At 39.6% G+C, this 21,926-nt stretch overlaps 1 protein-coding gene across 7 annotated transcripts in view; it reads left to right on the forward strand.

Moving 5' to 3' along the window:
• The window catches only part of LOC121951317 (disco-interacting protein 2 homolog C), a 224,121-nt gene that overhangs the window by 57,514 nt on the left and 144,681 nt on the right, over positions 1-21,926 (forward strand). The window contains exon 1 of one of the 7 annotated variants that reach the window (XM_088085033.1): positions 10,899-11,229. The exons of 5 other annotated variants lie outside the window; for them this stretch is intronic. The gene's annotated coding sequence lies outside the window, so the exon portion shown is untranslated. Of the gene's footprint in view, positions 1-10,898; positions 11,230-14,398; positions 15,167-21,926 lie in introns of those variants that run through there. One more of the 7 variants, XM_088085034.1, reaches the window with a different exon arrangement.

Below are 21,926 nucleotides of genomic sequence, written 5' to 3' on the forward strand. Positions count from 1 at the left end.
AAAAAAAATCCACATTAACATTTTTTCCAAACTCAGCTCACCTGTTTCCATGAATAATTTACAGACTGCACTGTCAAGTTTTTTTTTTAAAGGACTACTTCTTTGTCAGTTTGAATAAAAACTGTTCACAGTGAGGTGGTGATTCTTTAACATATAGCTTGCCATGGTCAGTTAGGGTTCTCTCCAGTAAATGGAAAAATGGCTCTGCACCACTATAATCATATTTCAGGGCTTTCATAATCATTCCCATATGGTGTTTTTAATAGAAAATTTTGGCTTTTACTTTTCTATATGCACAGAAAATCCCCTGGTCCATTCATTCACGACCTGCATGTTAAGCAAGCAATCATACCTCTTGTGGTTCCTGGTTAAATATGGGTTAAACAGCAAATTACCAGAATGTAAACGGGTGAGAAATGGGTAGTTAATAGGTGCATTTGTTGCTGACACCGGAACATTGTTGGCCATTTAAGATAACCATGTTGAGCTGGTAGACCTCGAGGGATATTTCACTGCAGTCCTTGTGCACTTTGTTGATTTTTCTCCCCCCATAGGAAACATGCGTATCAGTGTATCATAATTAACTGAGCGCTAATTCCTTCTCTGGTGGCCTCAGTGTGCGCTATATGGGTTACACTGTGACCCAGAGCAGTGATAATTACCTTCAAATTCATATTTTTAATTAATACTGCCTCGGTTGGTGCTGCGATTGATGTGTCACCGCTTGCAGGGATGTTTAATGGCCACAAATCTCCGTGGAGAGCAATTATTCAGCAGCCACTGGGCAGCACCGTGTCAACAATGTCAGACCCACGTCCGTATGCTTTTATTTGATGTATGGTTAAAACCAAAAGATGGTGTTTCTGATTTCTTAGTTGTCCTGAATGCTTTTACATAATCCCAACAATGTGGAACATTCCTGCTCTTTTTCAATGAAATCCAAGTGGATTCTGTGGCAGCGCCGCAGGGCTATCTTTGGACAGATGCATTATTGTGCCAAGTGTACTTTAGTATTTAAGGAATGCGTCTTTCCTCCATTACAGGATAGCCATTTTTGGATGAGGCTCAGCTGGTTTCTAGCCTTTCATGAGAGTTTCTCTTGCACAAAACTGACTTCAACCGGTACAGCTGCTGCTATGCAACCTAATTTCGGCCATGAAAAATAATGCAGGAGGGCTCATAGTTTGGTATATGTGATGGCAAACCTTCTCTAAACAAATGTATTTCTAAAATCTACATAAATCAGTTGTTTTTTACATTGACTTTGCGTCAAATGACACTTTGTAATGTGAAGTTCTTTGTAGTTCTAAACCCACAGAAAATGATCACAGCTCTCCAGCTTATTTAAAGCTCTTAAGTCTTTTTTTTGTCAATTGTCATCTTATTTTGTTTGAGCAATCTGTTACAAAAAGCCTGCCATGAATGTTAAAGAAGCTCTATGACATTTAGTACATATCTATGATTGGCCTAACTGAATATAACTGGATCTTCTGGGTGGATAAAAAACAACAACCTTGGACTGGCAAAATAACTGCTAGTGAACAGAATCTAGGCAGCAAATTAGGTTTCCTTGGCAAAAACCATATAATAGTATGTGAACTGAATTTTTAGGGAGACAGGGTATCATTATCGACAATGCCGTTCCACTGCAACTGGTCAGAATACATACAATAGGATACACACACACACACACACACACACACACACACACACACACACATATGATTTAACATGCGCACAAGACCGGATTGGCTACCACAACAAAAAACAGAGAAGCTCATAGCAAACAGTGGTTTGCTGCTTTATTAATGCTCTGAAAGTCAGATATAGCTCCTTACAATAATTATTCTGGTAGTAAAGTCATTATCATCATTATAGGGGAGGTCAGATTGCAACAGGAGCTCACATACAGTGCAGGGAGATGCTACAAAGGACATAACAATTGTCAGTAACATTGGTCATATTACTATAACCAGGTTTCAAAAACACATTCAAAGCTTTCCTCTTTTTATCTGGGGGATAAATCCACCACGATAAGTCATTTCTATGTTTTTTGGAGGCAATTCTTTGACCACAATTTCATGGCTGAAGCAAGCTATTGTATTAATTGGATTTTCATGGCTGTGAATGACCGCCGTGAAGAAAAAGCCCCCGACAAGGCGTTAATCTGGATTAGCACGCTTTAAGCGTGGCGGGAACTGGTCCACATAAAAACCTTTCGAGGCCTCAGTGTCGACTCAGGTAATTATGTTAGAAAGTGAAGAGGTTAGATTGTGTTACTTCACATTATGGTTGAATGAGTCCAGAGGCTGTGAGAGCTGCTGACTGGCTCAGAAATGAGGAATTTGATATTTGACCTCAATTCTCTTTGTCTGCCTTTCAAAAGGTGAGTTGTTGGTGCTTTTGGATATTTCTACAACTCTAAGAACTGATAATTCCTTCAGCACCTGTACTGTGAAAAGTTTTTAAAAAAAATTTTATTTCAGTGTGCCTGTCTGTAATCGTCTGTTTCATTTATACCTGGGGAGTCTGGACTGTTGTCTGGGAGTATTTTCCCATTGTCTGGTTGAATTAATATTTGAAGTGTTGTTGCAGGAGTACAGTTTAATGCCAGTTGTGCCAGTCTGAACCCAGTGCTCGTTCCTGCACTCTCCTGTGCAAACACAGCTCATTTTTTACCACCTCTCTCTCTATCTCTGGACATCAGACTTCCTTTAAACACACACGCTAAAGGATATTAGCACACAGTCACAAGAAGTTTTAATGCACACACACAATATGAAGTAAAAAGCATTTTAACAAATCCAAATAGTTCAAAAGCAGTCATAGACAATGAAAGATTATCTTTCAAATGTTTCCTCATTCCTTTTTATCTTTGCAACACCTAACTTTTAAACTGTTTCATGTGAAACTTTATAAGAACACTGATTGTACCGTTTTCTTCACCTAATGCAATTTTTTTTAAAAATATTTTTTGAGGGGGCCTTTTTGCCTTTAGTAGACAGTTTAAGCATGAAAAGGGGGAAAAAGAGGGGGTGACATGCAGCAAAGGGCCAAGATTAGAATCAACTAATGCAGTTTTTATCTTTCATTTATCTGTTAAAGTTTTACACTGCATCACATAATCTTTGGAACTACAGACTAATAATTATACCCTGTCTCCCTAAAAATTCAGTTCATATACTATTAAATGGTTTTTGCCAAAGGCATTTTGGAGGAAACTTAATTTGCTGCCTGGATTTTGTTCACTAGCAGTTATTTTTCCAGTCCAAGGTTTTTTTTTTATCCACCCAGAAGAGCCAGTTATATTCCCCCTCACTCTTTGTGGATTGTGGAGTCACAGCCAGCACCTGCTCTTCACCTATTCTACAACATAGGAACTGGACCATCCTCTGATCACCCCCTTCATGAACTGGGACCAGGAAAAATCCTCCGTTAGAAACACAATTGCCCCTTTATGTAAAAATAATGTTGGAAACTACACGATTCGACATATACTTAAGACATGGCACCATAGTTAAGCTTATGAATGGTCTTTAAGTTAGCAGCACAGGTGTTTTTATTAGTATTGAAAATATTTGATATCTGTGCAAAATCAAGACTTTTTAACAACTCAGTTTGAAATAATGACGAAGGTATTTCGTCATTACCATTTGCAAATGCCTCTCTGAACTAGCATCTTGCAAGCTAGTGCTCAGGCATCGACTGGACAACTTCCGTGCTGCATCAATTTCCAACAGGATATCAGGAACCGTAATATTCTTTGATTCATCAGAAATTAAAAAAATTCTGGTGTTTCCTTTTCTGTATGCCGATCCGACAGAGCAAAGGACTCTGGGGAGAGAAGGGGAGGAGGCATGTGCTTAATGTTAAAAAATTACTACTTTACAGTGGGAAGGTGAGGTGCTGTCCCAGTCCTGCTGTGGGTCACTACAATATGCCATTCAGAGCCAGCTGCAGAGTGTAGTTGCTGCCTGTGTTCGGGAGAAGCAACCATACGCCTGTCTTATTGAGGTCGGGATGTGTGGGCAGTTGAATCATTTCACTGCCAAAAACCACAGATTAGCAGAACCATCCAGAAACATAGATGATTATAAATCAGCAGCCAACAATGTGTAGCAAAAGGACTGGAATGTTTGATATTTGATGCTATGGCCACATTTTAATCAGTATTTAAAATGTACCCAGGGCCACATGCAGAACATAATGAATCCTGTTTAATACCTGATGCAATCTAATGCTGGAGCTGTGCATCTACTTTTTAGTTTAATTAAGTCGATTACATTTTAATAATCTACGTCCTGTAACATTAGCAGAGTTAAATTAGCATTATTCCCAGGCTCAGTACATTACGTTGGATTAGATTGTATAATTGTAAGATTTCTCATGAAAAGTTGTTCTAGATATTGTGACCATTCCCCCTTTGTACTTTTTGAAATAATTTCCCAACTGATTCATTGTTTAATAAAGGACATAGTGTGTCATCAGTTTGTTTTATACCGGATGTTTGGCATATTAGAATCTCCTCTCTTACATTGTGCTTGGTTTTGTACTGAGTAGTATTAGTTGCAGATGTGTGTATAACTCCAGATGTTGCCTGTGGTTTTCTTCCATTCTCCTGTTAAAAATAATTTAACATAAATTATTATTAAAGGCTGCTTCAGTGACCCAGGTTCCTCATGGGGAAATTTAAATTTCACAGGTCTGTGCTTAATGTTTTACCTACAGCTGTGTGTAATCATATACAGTAAGCTGTTTGAGTGAGCTATAGGTGCTCTCAGAACAATAGGAGAGCCAGGTGCATGGCTTCTGTTTGCTTTTCTCCTCTTTGAAGAGTCACATGTGGCCTGTTGACTCAGTGATGTCACTCTTTCAGCCACTTAAAGGCTCATAGTAGAGGGAAGACAAATATCTGCTTTAGTTTGGTAGATCTCTTAACCCTTTATTCTCTGAGTAGATGTAGCGGATGGAGCAAGTTTGAATCTTTGACAGTATTTATCTTTAATTTTTTTTACATTACCACAGCTTTTTGAACTGGCTTTTTGTCTTTGCTTTCAATTCTTTTGTTGTACTTTTATGGATGTTTGAGATTTTGCACAATTTGTTCTCCAGCATGAGCTCTTTCCTACCTCAGCTCTATCGATATTTTTGATGTCTGATAGAGATTTATGATGTTATCTTAACCCTATCCAAGCAGTTTAAGTGCTCAGCATCACTTTTTTCACATGCTGGATGTCTCATCTTGCAATGAAACTCGTCTTTTGTTAATGTCATCACAAAAAGTGCCAGCTGCTCCCATCAGCACTCTCCTTTCTTCTCTGAAGCTTTGCCGTTCAGCTTTTTTTTCCTTTTTTTTTTTACTCCATCTCTCTGTCTGTGATTGATGCCTGACAGGGAAGCCAGACAGAGTCCATACAGACTTGACTGCTCTGCTCGCTACTATTGATTCTTTTTCACTTAAGCCATAATGAAGTATTGGTCAGCCTCAGCGAGTGTCAGCAGTGCTTAGCAAGGCAGCAGGTGAGAAGTGCCTCCAGACACTTGACTTAATTACAACTGGTCCTTGTGTATTCAGCTTCTCTGTGAGACGTGCTGATGGCATTAGTGTGTAGTGGTGGCAGATGCAAGGAAGATGCACTTTCCTTCTGATAAGGAAAGCCATCTCATCTTGGTTACCCTTGCTAGTAATCTTCTTAATAAGCCCACTGCTCTAACAATCGCCAGCTCTGGTTTGGTCAAAATAATTCCTGAATTCACCAAGTTAGATATAAAAAAAAAAAATACCGTGATACCGCCCAAGCCTACTCATAATGCAGAATGGCTCCTTTTATAATATTAGATTATTATAGGATATTATCAGGGATGTTAGCAAACCACTGAAAATATTTTTGACCAGTCAAACATGTGGATCTATTGGTTATTTTTGCTACTCTTCAGTTAACAAAAGTGCCTACCATCCGGGTCAGGTGGGAGCTAGCTAGAGGGGCACAGATTACTGCTAATAACACCATCCCAGCCCATGGTGATGAGACACGGTTACTGCTGAAACATTGTGCACACCATCTGCTCTCCCCCCAGGTTGCTCTGGTTAGTAAACTGCCCCCTTTGAGCCAAAAACCCCCTTTAGCATTAAGCTCCACCACCTCTGAAGTGATGGTGCTTCGAAATGCAGTGCTGAAGCTAACTGAGGCAATGAGGGGCCAGACTAAAGGAAAGCACTGCCCATATTTGACATAATCTTTCCTTTTTTTCTTGCAAATAACCTGTTAATTACTGGTTAAGTAATGTAAAAGTGCCAAATGTGAAATGCAGTGGAGTAGATGTATGAAGTGGCATAGAAATGGAAACACTCAAGAACTACTAATTTCACATAATTATAGTACTTAATTTAATATAGTAGTAATAATGCAGTAAGAGGTCAAAGATATACTGAGAGAGAGTGAAATATGAAAAAAGAAATTAAAGCTGTGCACGCATCAGTTTTTGTTGTTTTTAATGTAACTTGGAGTACCATGATACTATCTCACCTTTTAGATATGTGGGTTTTTGCAGTACAGTCAGTTAAACCTCGGAGGGTGAATACTTGTGCAAAAAACTATTTTGTACTTCATATTTATGATTAATTCAGATCACATTGGATCCCTTGATGTTCCCTTGCGCAAAGAAATAAACACATTTCACCTGCTCTACCACTGCAAATAGTTATGGCGGGAAGCATCTGCTAAATGACTCAAATTTAAATGTTGATGTTTGCAAAAATAGCTAATTACTAATAGGCTGTTGTGGCCGAATTTCTACTAAGTCAAAATATTAAATCCCCACAAGCAACGCAAGTTTGATTCTCTAGTTACAACGCCATAAGCCAGTCATCACACAGGTAACATACATGTTGGGATACATATCAGAAATACCCTCAAGGCCCTCATTTCTCACTCACTCACTCACTCACACAAACACACACACACACACACACACACACAGACACACACGCTTGCATATTGGAAACATATGCTTGTGGAAAAGACCTTGCATTATTTATTGCGTGCTGTCAACAACACGTGCCTCCAAACTGTCGTCTGATATACAGGAAACCATATGTCAACCCCCCCATCTCCCATCTGAGTTACATGTATGTTAGTGTTGCATGTGTGTGTGGCCTTGTGGCACCAACACACTTTTATCAGCTGGAATAGCTCAACATTTTGGGAAAAATATCTCTCTGATACTATACGGGTCATCCAAATGTTGCACAGATTTTGTGTTAAGTATACCTGATTTCTATAAATTGGGCTGAAATGTTTAAAATCTGTGAACCTTTAAATGCTTTACGTAAAACTTTATGTTTTACATGATAAAAACCTTCAACTATCTGATGTTTGTGATTTTAAAAGATCTGAGGAATTTTAGTACTTTAGAGGACAAGAGGACAAAACCCAATGAGTGCACGTTCCCCATCTGTGCTCTTCCTTTTCCCTTCTCATCCTCACCTGCAATCCCAGCAGGAGCTTGTTAGCCTTCAGCTGGGGTGGGGACACACACACACACACACACACACACACACACACACACACACACACACACACACACGCATGCACAGTGGATGCAGGAAAGGATTGCAGATTGTGACACTGTCAGGCCTGTTGGCTTGGCTGTGCTCTTTGCATGCCAAGAGGTAGGTGTGTGTGTACTTTTTCATCTTTATTTTTCATTCACTCTTTCAGTCCCATCAACACACACACACACACACACACACACACACACACACACACACACACACACACACACACACACACACACACACACGCACACACACACACCATATTCAGGTATCAATATACACCCACTGCTGTATTAAAATGTTGTATATCATGCTGTTTAATTTTACCATATAGAGTTGAATTATATTTCAACTTGGAGACTAATTCATACAGAGCTGTGACTTCATATTTAGAGTATTTTCATTATCAATTAAACTAAATTATACAAAATCCAAAAATATTCAATTCAGTATTCAATTTAAAGATCACCACATTGGAAAAGCTGCCTATTAATATTTTGTTAATTGACACATTGTTAATTGTTTTAGTTTTAAATGTGTCTGCATTATCTTCTATTGAGCATTTTGAGTCAAGTTTGATCATATATAAGATATATTGATGCAAATAAACCCATAAATATTTCATTACTAACAAAAAGCAAGCAATTTCAGAAAACAATCTGGATGACTGTTGGATTGTTTTTTTTTTCCTCATTTACTTGAAACGTGGATAGATGCAGAGAGATGCCATGCAACAAAGGTCCATGGTTGAAACAGGGACTTTCTAATTACATGGCGTGCATGTGAGACCACAAACCCTCAAGGACACCACAAGGACTTCTGCCATTCATTTTGATCATCACAGGAACAGCACATGAACTTGTCTGGGACCACTAAAGAGCTAAATTTAGTATGTCAGACACTGAATCTAAGCATTTGTGGTCTGGAAAACCTTAACTTCACTTAGTGTTTTTAGACGTCTTCTCATGTGTGAGCTGTCATTTTATCTACACATGATTTGTAACCTGTCTTTTGCATTTCACCAAGACATTTAGACAGAGTGTGTGTGCCTCAGGATCAAACCTCCATTCCACCTTAAATCCAGGGAAAACTCTGTGTTGGTTTGCCTGAAGGAGATTAAGCCCTGAGTGCGCTGCCCATAAATGGACACTCTGAAGGGAGAGAGGATAGAGAGAGGGAACAGATAAAAAAATGAAAAAAAAATGAAAAATAGGTGAATAAAGAGTGCAACAGGAGAGAGAACAAGGTCGAGAAAACGTGAAAAATGTAGAGAGAAGGAATGAAATCAAATGGAGGGGGCTTAAAATAGGGAGAGGAAGGAATGCCAAAGGAAATGAAAGAGAAGAAGAGAGGGAGTGAGGGGGAAAAGTGATCCGTTAGCCAACCCAAACACAGGAAACGCCGAAGTCCAAAAAAAAAAAAAAAAAAGGAGAGAAACTTCTTTCTTTTAACGGTAACAGATCCCCTGACTCTGGCAAACGCTACCAGTCTGCTAACACTAACCTCAAGTGAACTCAGTGTCCTTTATCCTGCTAAGGTGAAAGGTCAGGGTTAAAGGCTCGTAGTTTCCCACTACAACAGCTTTTTAAGACATCTATAGTGTGCATAGTTCACCCACATTTTAACTGAATTTAGCTGTGTGTGTTTTTGATTGGTTTTGATTCACCTGTTCCAGAACAATATATTTAGTAAGTCCTCTGTTCCAACAATCAACAGCTCTGGTCTGGTCAAAATAAATCCTTAATTCAGTGAGTTTGATGAAATAAAAAAATGCAGTTATTCCCCATGGTCTCTCAGGCGTTGCTGGCCGCTGGCTGTTTACAGTCCTGAAATGTATCCCTCCACCACTAAGAGTCACGGTGTCTTTCAGCTCTGCTGCTTGTTCCACCAGTAGAGACTGGAGTGTAAGCTTTGGTGGTGCGTGCTGTGCATTGCATACAGTGTGTTAAATAGAAAAAGGAGCACCTGTATTTATATATGGTATTGAAAAACATGCCTTTGGGATTTCTAAATATCCTGGTATACTGTAATACCTTGACACAGCCCAAGCCAAGCCCCTACCGACCTTCACCCCGAATAAGAAGTCTAATCAGCCAGACTACTGATTTGATGAAAACAATCTACAGTACAGTGTAAATTCAAGCCTCAGATCATAGTCAGACCATATTAGTTTTAGTTAGGTGCCCTAAGAAGCTGATATCTGATACAGTAAATTCTTCATGATGGCTATAATGTACAGTTTTTATTGCAGTGTTGATTCAGCTCATGGCTGATATTGCAGGTTGAAGTTTGTGGAGCTGTTGAAATATGTTGTGTTATATCGTGAAGTAAAATATTTATGTTCACCATTACAACAAAAACACAGCCCTTGTCATTTATTTTTTATGAAATTAGGGCCCTGGAAAAAACCCCAAAACAAAACAAACCTTAGCCAAACAAATACAAGCTACGTCTTGTTGGGTTACATTCAAACATGAACAGAATAACTATTAACCTCACAACCATCAGGAGGCAGTTTAAATGATTTTAAGAACCACTTGAGCCATATCTATATTTGGTAAAATGTTTAAGTTGTTATCATGTTATGAAAGTTCCTATATTTACAAATACAAAACAAAAAAATGAGAGATTGTGGCCTGCAGATATTTTGCATCAACACTTTCAATTTTGGCAGCTATGTGACGTGGCATCAGTTGTTTTATGTTGTTTTGTTTAATAAAAGGTTTTGATGTAAAGAGATTCGCCGGCAGCGATGCAAATTTGTGACAATTACCAGGATTCTGTCAACCCAGAGCCGCATCTGGCAGTCAAATGAAATTGAGGTGTGTATTTGTGTATTGCTTTTCTTGTGAAATGTTAGAACGGAGGGAGTCGATCTGGTGTGCGCTGCCCTTGCCAAGGTTGAAAAGAGTAATAAAGTTTGCCATCTTGATTCAGACTACGGAGTCCTCGCTTTGTTAGTATAGATGCATAGTGTGCTTGTACTCATTTGTGAAACACTCAGTTCAGCTGAGGTTTTTATGTTAAAGTTTTCAAAATACCTTGGCTGGGAAACCTGTCAGGAGGTGGAATGATTGTGTCCTAGATTGCACTAAGGAAACAGTTGGTGTGTGTGTCTCGGTGAATGCATATAATATGTGCATAAATTAGAGAGAATATAGTGTATGAGTCTGTCAGCTTGTGTGTGTGTACGGGCTGCATCCTCATGTGTTTGTGCAGTGGGACACATATTTCTGCTTGGGGACATTTTTTGCATTAGGTGTATATATGCACATGCCAGCCTGTGTGTGTGTGTGTGTGATTGTGTGTGTGTGTGTGTGTGTGTGTGTGTGTGTGTGTGTGTGTGTGTCTCGGGCCAGAAGGGTCCTGTCACCCTGAGCCGAGTGCAAAGTGAAGTGACAGATTTGGATCAGTGGGGGGAGACCGGCCACTGCAACTGTGCTACACTTTTAATAATGCAGCAGATCTAATTCACACACCTGAATTATGGAGACGGAGCCGTCGTGTTTCTAGGGAGCATTTTTCTTGTGACACAGTCTGAGTCTGAGAACCTCAGGCCAGACACCCAGCAGAGACAGCAGCCCTTCAGACAGTCTGGAGGTCAGTCAGGGAGAGACAGCGAGCTGACGGAGAGACCTTTAACAGCGTGCTGCTTACTGCTTATTTTGCAGGTAAATGGGAATTGATTTGTAATCATTACATGAATATATCAACAGCATATTAACTTTAAGATATTTGTATTTATTGTGAACAGACCATTGCTGGTAAAGTCACTTTATTGATCAAAACAAGAGAGTGCTTTTTGCGATGGAACAAATCAGAGCTACAAAGCTAAGTCACTTAATGGATTGAAAAGAATTAAACTAGCAACTATTTTGATCAAATGATTTTTTAAATTTATTTCAGCCTCTCATATGCTATTATTTTTTGCTTGTCATAGTCATACATGATTGTGAGAGTCTTGCAATTTTGGCATGTTGGTTGGACAAACGTGAAGACGTCAGCTGTGCATTTTTCACAATTTTCTGACAAAACTAGAAAAAGATTTGAAAAAAATAATAATCTGCAGAGTACTTGATAAAGTAAATAATTGTAGCAACCGTGACGTCACCCATTGGTTTGTGGACTGCTAATTTGAAGCCGAGTTTGGTATTTTGGCTGTTGGGTTCTTTTTAAGCCACAACTGACCATATTTGGACTAGAGGTTGGAGCTGTGGAGGGGCGAACGTTGAATTTGACTCACAGACTGTAGCAAGGCCACACAGACAGCTTGTTACTCAAGTGGCCCCACCTTTTAATATGCCTAACTTTGGGTTTTAATAAAATATAAATTCTATCCCCTGCACAATTGTTATGAATGTTAAAACTAGCTACAGAGACCAAAACTGTTTTTTGTACCAGGCTGGAAATGTGTTTATTTCTGCAGTAAAGTAGGGCATTTAAGCATGGGAGTTGATGGGCCAGCCTCAAGTGGCTATTTGATGAACTGCAGATTTTGGGCTTTTCCGCTTTGGCCCTTTTTTCAGCCTCAAAAGTTGCTGTTTGGTTGTCATCTAAGAACACATAAAGCTAAAATTGGACCACTTTTTTTCACAATGCACCCTCCAAGCTGTAAATACCTGTTAATTCGTGGCTAATACATTTTTCACTTGTGCTTTATACATCAATAATAAGCCATTAACGAAGCAAGAAGTTGCAAGGTTGTGAAATGTTCTGCAGTTATAAATGCACTGATAAAGCATTCAGAGACTGTGCTGAAGGCAGATAGTGAAGGCCAATAACAAAAAAATCCCTTTTATCATGTTCACTGTAGCCCAGGGGTCTATGGGAAATGTGGTCTTTGGAAAAAGTCAAGCAGTAATATTAGCAGTAATTTGATTGCTTCAAATTGCTCTGATTTGAAAAAATGATGAGCAATTAAAAATTTATGTTTTCAAATGCTTCTTTTAGCTCTTTTAGAGGGCATTTTCCTCACATTTTAAAATGATTTTCTTTAATCTAGTCCATGTCAGTGCAGATACCAGTTCTTGTTATTTCTTTGGGCTACAAAGTCAAAATGAACCAAATAGTTTCCACTTGATGCAGACAACAATTTGAACTCAATAGCATGTTGAGATAAAAGTGTGTGTTTATCTGTTTGTCATGTAATTAGAAGGCCTGCTTCTCCACAGTAATAATGGCTGTTATTAAAACTGCAGGAGGCTTCATGGGAAACACAAACACACACACACACACACACACACACACACACACACACACACACACACACACACCATGAGCACATATCACCTCAAGCTTTGCACGCTTCCAACTGGCCTTTCCTCTCTTCACACAATCACAGACTGACAGTCACAGATAAGAACTCTTAAAGGTCTTCAAGGCGTGTGTGTGTGTGTGTGTGTGTGTGGTCCAGACTGACATATTTCAGCTGACACCTGATTTGAGAAGTGTGTACTTGCAGTTCTAGCTTTTGAGGTCACGTTTGGTTTATTTCCAAAGATTTTTTAGTACCATTATTGAAGGAGAGGTGAGACTTAGTCTCATGTGTCATTGACTGCTACTGTAAATCATGTAAAAAGGGAAATGAAAGCAGTTTTAAGCAGTAGGATTTTGCAGAGTCCACTTGTGAACTATAATCCAACTTGATGTAAGACTGCTTTAGACAAATGCAGACATAAGCCTGGCATACATTATGTTCAGTAAGGGGTGATTAATTGGAAATAGCATCAGCAATTCACTGTTTACCAAGAGCTAAGTGGGAACAGAGAAAGCTTTTCGTTAATGTGTACCATCTGCTTAAAATGAAGCCTATGATGATGGGAGATGCAACAGGATCCTGACTTTTGAGCCAGAATTGGTTCATTAGACAGGAAGAACATCTTTGAGAATCCCCTCCATTTGCTTTTCACCAGTTATGATACTATGTAGAAACAACATCAGTGTTTAAAATGGACCTATGATGCTCATTTTTCAGTTTCATCCTTGTTCTTTTAGAAACACCCAAAACATGTTTACATGCTATATTATTTTAAAAAACCCTTTATTTTCTTCATACTATCTGTGTTGGAAGACTTACGTATATTCACTCTGTCTGATACGCTACGTTTTAGCACCTGTCTCTTTAAGCCCACTCCCAAAAAAGCCCAGTCTGCTCCGATTGGTCAGTATTTTCAGGTCTGCATCTCGGCCTCTCGGCACCGTCATTGCAGCAGGGGGAATGACTGTAACGGAGAATAGCAGCACTTTCTACCATGAAAAATCATAATCAAAGCTTCTTAACACTACCAGGCATGTTTTAACAGGAATATGACCCGGAGAGAACTGTAGAAAATTGAAAATGTCTCCCTGATAATAGCATGTAACTACATGTAGCGGTGTTCAAGCAGCTGGGGATTGAGTGAAATGGAGAGTAGCAGCAATTTTTACTTTAGTAAAATTACCAAAAAACTTTCTAAACACAACTGGACTTCTGAAATGTTACAGAAGAAATATATTTCGAAATCTGGGATAAATTAACAATTGGTCGAAATGATTGCAGGCTCGCCTGACATTAGCATGTAGCTACATGTAGCAGTGTATGTAGTGTACACCCTTGCAGTAGCGTGCCTGGAGCTAATCTGACGTCAGCTTTTAGCCAAAGTAAAAAACTGTTTGAAGCCTGAGGTTTTTCTCACAGGGGTTACTTTTACATACACTTACCTCATTATTTGAAACTTTGACCATGTTTTATTTGAACACGCAACATTGTAAAATTCTATTTATGAAAAATATGTAAATTAAGGCAACATAATAGCTTGCAGCAAATAAAGGAACAATTTAAATGAAAAAAAAAACAAACCCAAAGGCATTATGAATGAGGGGGGATTAGACATCAAACAGAATGACTCAGATGACATATTAATGTCTTTAATGAATTGCTAACCAGCATGCTAGTAGCTATTAGCTAATAATCAGCAGTAATAGCTGTCTGTGTTGCGGATATGAGATGTGGCCAAACCGTAAAACTGATACATTAATTTGACAAGATAAGAATATTTTCTTTAAAGGCTAAACATTGATTTTTACCAATGTTTTTTTTTTTAATTTTGTATATATGTGTGTTTAAGAAAATAACAAGCACTCCAATGCTGCTACAGTTTGTTTGTGTGGTCTGGGTGGGCGTGGACAGTATGTGTCAGATATTGAGGCCAGACAGAAAAGCAGAGAGAAGGGTAATACTCTGGAGATCAAATAAAGGATGAAAGCGATGGCAGCATAAAGGTAGAGACACAGAAGACAGAGGAGGAGACGCACAGTAGGTCAGGCTGTCAGAGAGAGAGAGAGGGAGGTAGACAGAGAAATGGAGAGAGAGAGGGAGGAAGAGTGGTGAGAGGTCTCTGGTGTGTTTGTGGACCCGTTTCCCCAGCAGGAGGAGGGGAAGGGTCTGTCGACTGTCTGCTTCTAGCGTATGTCAGTGCTGTTTTAGACAGCATGAAAGATTGATGGAGATGAAAAGGTGGGCTGGTCGTCTGGGTGGGACGCTGTGATGAAGACGCTGGCGGTGCAGGAGAGAGCTGGGAGGAGCTGAAGTGGTCCACAGACTGACAGATATACAGCACGTACAGGAAGGTACCGTAAAAGATGATGATGGTGATGATGTGTGTCTAGTTACTTTTACAGGTTGATCTTTGATGTATTCTGTTACATCTTGCTGCTGCAGTGGTTTAGTTTCCCCATGGAGGCTGTTGCACCACACTGTTTACACTAATGATGTGTAGTCTTTTCCAGCACTGTCAAATAGTTAAAACTATAAGCGGTGGAAGAAGAAAAAATCTTGTGGAGTTTGTGACCACTAGTGGCGCTATAGAGCAAAGTTTAACGAGTGGTTTGTTTTGTTTGTATGTGGCACTTTACTAGTACACGCAAGAGCAAGATGGGAGTTTCTGTACATAATGTCCGACCGCGGAAAGGAGGGACAGAGCGGTCACACCTCTGAGCTGGAAATGCATGTAGAAACGGTGCTGAAATGAGGTCTGTATAAAACATTAAGCAGGAAAGACATGACCATAGGTGGGTGAGATTTGACGTTTTGATTGTGTGCTATGTTGGCGACCACACCGGGGCAATGCTAAAAAGCAGCTGTTCGCAATTACAGCGACTAATTCAAAGAAGAACAACAGCGGTCATAAATGTTCGCAAACCGGGAAAACAATGAGATCTGGGAGCTCCTTAAACTCCGAGCAGAGGACAAAAGCTTTAGTTGTAAAGGAAGATATAAGTCATAAATTATTAAATGTATAAAACTGGCTATAAAAATTGGGAACCATTAACTAGAATGGTATTTAGATTCCTGAAGATGCCAATGTATTCCTCTAGGAAAAATATAAAATTGGTTAGAAACAATGGACATAATTTTATATGACATAAATATATAATACATACTTTTATTTTTATTCCCCTCTCTTATCACTTGAACTATCTCTGGCCCCCCAGCTGATTTCTCTTGGTACCCCGACCTCTAGGTAGGGAGGGTATTATGAAAATACAAATCAGTCATGCATGATTATATTTAATATGAAACAAACAGATGTAATGCTTAATTTCCTGGTTAATGTCTGTTTTAGCAGTGATCTAGATGTTGTATCTTAGTTCTGTCAGCAGTGTGAACAGTGACATTTTTTTAGAGATTACAGAGATTTTTTTTTTTTGACTCCTTTGGGCTTCAATTGCAGCCACCAATGTGTTGCCTGCCCTTGCATCAACAATTAAAGTGACTGCAGAAAGAGCTTTGTGAGTAAGTTGTGACTGTTTTCAAAGGAAGACAGTGCTGTTTTCGTGAAAACAGGCACAGCTGCTTCTCAAGGTGGACCACAGAGGAGGATTTGCTGCCAGTGTTTTACAGTATGAGCAGAGCACTGCATTATTAGCATACCACACGTTCTTCTGTCTGTCTGTCGTCACATTCCCTTCAGAGGACCAACTGCTGAGGGAGAAACCACGCTGTGGGAATACAAACGACTCCTCCATCTATGGTTTTATCAGTCCATCTTTCACCGGAGCACTTCATGTTGTTGGTACTGTTATGATCAACATTAGTTCAACATGACGACAAGTGCAGAGAGACCAGCAGGGTTGTTATCCGTTCATCTAAACTCCCTGAACTGCTGGCTTAGTCTTTATTATAGAGCTGGTTCTTTGCTGTATTCTGCTACTTTTTACATCGACATTTCTTAAGACTAGGACTTACACTTAAATTTGCCAACTATACATCAGCCTGGATTCTTTTTTAGTGAAGTTATGGTTAGTTAAATAAGGGGTTAGGGTTAAATAACCTGTGAGAATAGCTTTGACTACCTTTTTAAATCCTTAAAATACTAATTAGATCAGTGCACTGTTTTATTTTCTGTCCTTCTTTGTGTCACACTGTATGATCAATAGTATATAGACACCCCTGTCCATGTGCTTTTGTTTACTTTTGGTCTGTTTTCCCCCCATTTGGGCTATAGGTCCATCAGTTCCCATGAAAGGAAATCTTAATGAGAGTAAACTTGGTAGCAACCGTTTGAGGAAGCCAAAGTCAGCTCCAAAAAGAAATGGTTGGACCTCACTAATGCTCTTGTTGCTGAATGGGAGTAAATCCCAGCAGTGGAAGTTGTTATTATATCAGAGTAATGGCAATGTATTGGAATGACATACATACAGCCACATACTTTTGGCCACAAACTGTATCTTGTCCGTCTTCCTGCTTTTCTCTCTCAAGCACACTCTGTTATCTCTATTGGCTTCAGTGCTGCAATGCTTTGCTAATCTTGTCTAGTGTGACGGAGAGCCAGCAGCCAGGAGAGGAGGCATGGCTCCCTGTTGAAGGAGGCGTCCTCCCCCCTTCGATAACACCTCCACCTCTGGCCCGCTGCTCCACAGCAGGCCAGGGCATCTTATCTGGCCAAGAACAAGCAGCTGTCGCCCCTTTAGCTCTAAAACAGATAAGCTAGGCTAACTGTTCAGCTTGGAGAGCTCACACTTTCATGATGAGCATCAGACCTGGAGTTCAGCAGACATTTCCAGGGTGACGGATACTCAATAAGCCAGTGGCTACATTTAAGATTTTTTTGGGGGAAATTTACCTTACATTTGAGCTTGTCAAAGATAATTTCAACTCTATTTGAGGGCCTTACTGCTTAAGTTTATACTTAAGCTTGGAAAGCCCACCCTGAGATTTATATTGTATAATAAACTGTATAAACAAGCATTTCGGCAATTCATAAAGTGAATGGAATTAAGTTAGCGCTTCATAACTAGATGAATATGTCTTAACAAGTTTAGCAATATTTTTGATATCAGACCACATGCTAACATGCTACTGTTATATGTTGGATGAAGCAGTTTTGAAAGCAAAGTTTGCATTTGAAGCAAGGTTTTTGTTATTCCACATTTGAATTGATGAAAACATGATAAACATGGAGTGAGTTAAAGAAGTATTTAGTAAAGAGAATGTCTTTTCACAAAACTATGCTGTCTGTGCAGTGGAAAGCTACAAATACTTTTGAAAATGGTGCCAGAATAAAATTGACATATACTGTTGTTCAGGAGATAGAAAACCTACAACATCCAGAATGCACTGTGCCACACTGGACCAGTAAATGAGTTACTTGTATTCAGAAAAATATGGTGGATTCTGAAAACATTTTATGCGAGAAATAGGTTACACAATAACATAATCTTCGTTCATATTAGATTGGCTCTGTCTAGTTTTACTGTTTGATCTCATTTTTCTTGAACTGTTTTTACCTAGTAAAGGACACAACATGGCACCCACTTCCTGTTAACAATTCTCATATTACAGCTTAACAGTGCACTTAAATATGTTACTGGCACCCACACTGTAAATTTCTTTTAATAAATCTTCCACAGAGTAGAAACAGGGTATAACTAATAATACTGCAAGCTTATTTCAATGAGCATCAGCTGGTAATGCGTTTGAAAAGAAGCTAGTAACAAAGTCAGACTGATTGGTTGCTGCAGTTTGAAACAAAACGCTGCTCCATTCCTGCCAAATTAATCTCAAACTGACCGACAATCTGAAAGTGAACTGATTTACTTGGTGAATGTTTTCTCAGTCGCGTGACAGAACAAGAGTAGTTAACAACAGAGTACCTTTTAAATTTTTACTCAAAGAACCAGATATTTGATAACCTTCACGTTCATCCTTTGTTTTGGCCATTGAACCAGGAGAGTTTAATGTCAACCCGAGTTATTATACATTGACATTGACTTTCAATGCAGAAAATTAGCAGGACTAACTTTTTGTCATGTCAGGCTATAAAGTTTTGTTAATCCAAACTTTATCGGTGACAACATCAGGGCCTTGTATTTCTGCTTAATTTTTTTCTACAGTCTTGAGAAATCAACCACCTACGCACAAATTGGTGATGACAGCAATGAATAAGTACCTGAAAGCAAAATCAACAATAGCACGTCAGATACCAAACAGTCATTCATGCTAACAAGGCTATCGTTCCTGCACGGAGGTTCAACCTTCAGGTGTTTTTATCAGTGCGGAGACTGCTGGCGGGCGACCTTGCCTGGGGGCTTGGTAAATTGATTTTCCGCTCTGCTTCATTCCCTTCTGATGGCGGACGGCTTTAGATGGACAGATATATCTGCTAACGGCAGTTAGCAAGGCTAATCCTCAGCCACAACCAGATATCATAATGCAGCAGATATATGTCTCTCCTGCTTTTTGCTGTATCATGCTGCTACAGGTGAAGGAGAAAGAAGGTCAAGATATGAGAACCAGTGGTTTATCTTTTACAGAAAACTAACTTAAGCTTGACTTATTGACCTTTGTTTTTATTTGCAGGATAATTACCCAGCTGGTTAAACTGAAATAGACCTAACATAGATAGAGATTTGTTGTACCTAATAATGACTTTATGGTGACAAAACATGTTTTACAATTCTGTCATCAACCATTTTCTAATGCACTGTCCACAGAGTCCACTAGTATTCTTGCTTACTTCGAGTTCAGTGTAGGACATAGACTGCAGTGTCTTTCCTGCCATATTTAAGTCTATGTGATGTGAGCTGCAGTGAAAAGTTAATTCGGGACAAAACCAGTGTTTAAATTGTTTTGCTGCAGACTCAGACAGAGCTGCTTCCTCGTTTAGAATATGAGTGATTCTTTTTTTACAAGACTCATTACGACTTTTGGTGCGCCGGAGCTGCCGAGGTGTCATCCTCACTGAATGAACTACTAATTGTGTGTCGGTGAAAGGAAAGAGTGTAATTAGAGCTGATGAGAAGGAGCAGAGGGGTAACTTGGTTTTCAAGCTATGAGGGCAGACGAGGACACTGAGTAGAGCCTTGGAGTCATTTTATTCCCGTCAGACACCAGAGAATCGTTGTCTGCCTTGTTCAAACACTTTTTCCTTTTCATTTTCTGCATTTCTGCATCAGAACTAATCACTGATTCTGTTTGGCTCTCTCTCCTGTTGCCTCCGCTGATGTTTGAAGCGCTGATGCTCTTTGCAGTCTGATTTGTCGAAGTGTTGTCGACATGACAGGAGGCTCAGAGAGTGGAAGAGTAAATATTGTGAACGGTGGTGTCAGGGAGGCCATCGGTGCTGGATAATACCAATATGCTTCTTGGTTTGTGAAGGTGTTTGTCTTTCAGAGTCAGTGCTAAACATCTCATAAAAAGCAGAATATAAATGATATTTTAGGTGGACAGTGGGGGTATCCTTCCTCTGGCCACTGTGGTTGGTCAATTAATTGGAAAGTGAGTCCTATTTTTTTGTACTGTTAATGTTAATGTTCTGTAAAATGGCTTGACAAATCCCAGAAGTATTGTGTGTACAATTAATTTCGAAGTGTTTAAAGGGCGAGTTCACCCCAAAATCAAACGTCTTGTTCATTTGTTCAGTCATTCACTGTAAAATATAGACAGCTATCAGTGTACATCATATATTGTAAAAATGATGGATATAGCTACTGTGACATCACCCGTTGGTTCCTGGAGATGTACATTTTAACATGGTGGTCTGTGGGGACTGACAGGCTTCTGGAGCCAGCCTCAAGTGGCCATTCAGTGAATTTTTTGGGCGCCTAGTGTTTGGTTCATTTTCAGCACCAGAGATTGCTGCTGGGTGTACATTTAGACAAGCAATACACATTACTTTAAATATGGCTGAATGCGGTCAGTTCAAACTGTGAGAATATAACCTTCAGTCTGATTGATGATTTCAGTGACTTCATTTCGGCTGAAGTGAAAGTGAGAGTCTCTTTTGTTTGTTGGATAAACTGATGGCTGCTTGTCTTTCACAACACAGACATGTCGCAGAAAACGTCCAGGACACACTTGGACCATAAAATCAACAAAATTTGGACTAACTGTATTTTATACACACTGGCACAGAAAAAAGCCGTTTCTGATTGGCTTACAGGCATCTGTTAAGTAAGCAAATGAAAATCAATGTGGAAATCAGTGTAGGTATATTAAATTGAAGCTTATAGCATCCTGGGGCATCTTTTAGGATTAAGACTGTGGCCATGTGATGGTAACATCTTGCCAGTCCTGAGTCCTGCCAGTGACATTTATTGGACCCCCCCCTTTATCTCCCTTCTTGTAGGCTATCTGATAAAGGAGAAAAACACCCCCAAAGTACTTTCAGAAGCCCCTAAATGCCTTAATAAGTTTCTTGATATAGAAAGTAAGGCTCAGCAGAGGAAATCCTCACTTTGTATTGTACTGCTCTTTACCTCTACCTTGTTGTTTTCTTATCTTATCACTTTTTGCTGACACATGTTTATTGAGTTTTTGCACGCTTGTGATCGCAGCTGTAGAGGCGCGGCGCCTCCCCTGCTGTGTCTGAGGTATTTATAATAAACAGAGTGAGATAAATGGAGTTAAGTGGACTCCTCTTTCCCTTTTATAGTCATAACTCTTCAGCTGTTAGTGTGTGAGGTATCATCTTTGTAGGTGTCTTCCAAGTAGAACAACCACATCTGTTCCCATGTTTTAAAGACTGCAGGGATTTGGGGGAGTGTAATGGAGAGATGAAATATAATACAGGGATTATAGCAGTACAATGCAGACAGCTTCCATTTCTTTTTCTCCTGGTGTACCTTTAATACAATCGCTTCACTCCCCTTGAGTCCTGCGACAAACCCTGGGCTGGAGCTGCTGACGGAGCTGAACACCGAGGGGATCCAGCCCCGCAGGGTCCAGTTTCAGATATGCTGAGAGGGCAGCGCTGCCACCGCCGCCTCTGTCATAGTGCCAAACAGCCTGCTTTTCAGGAACTGATTATAGCACTCTTTGCTGTGCCTCTAGGACAATAAATGGTTAGATTTTAAAAGGTTTCATGGGAGCGGAAAGAAAGTGGAATCA

The sequence above is a fragment of the Plectropomus leopardus genome, chromosome 12 (assembly GCF_026936395.1).
Source record: "Plectropomus leopardus strain MGB_pleo_1.0 chromosome 12, ASM2693639v1, whole genome shotgun sequence".
In the NCBI taxonomy this organism is placed as follows: domain Eukaryota; kingdom Metazoa; phylum Chordata; class Actinopteri; order Perciformes; family Serranidae; genus Plectropomus; species Plectropomus leopardus.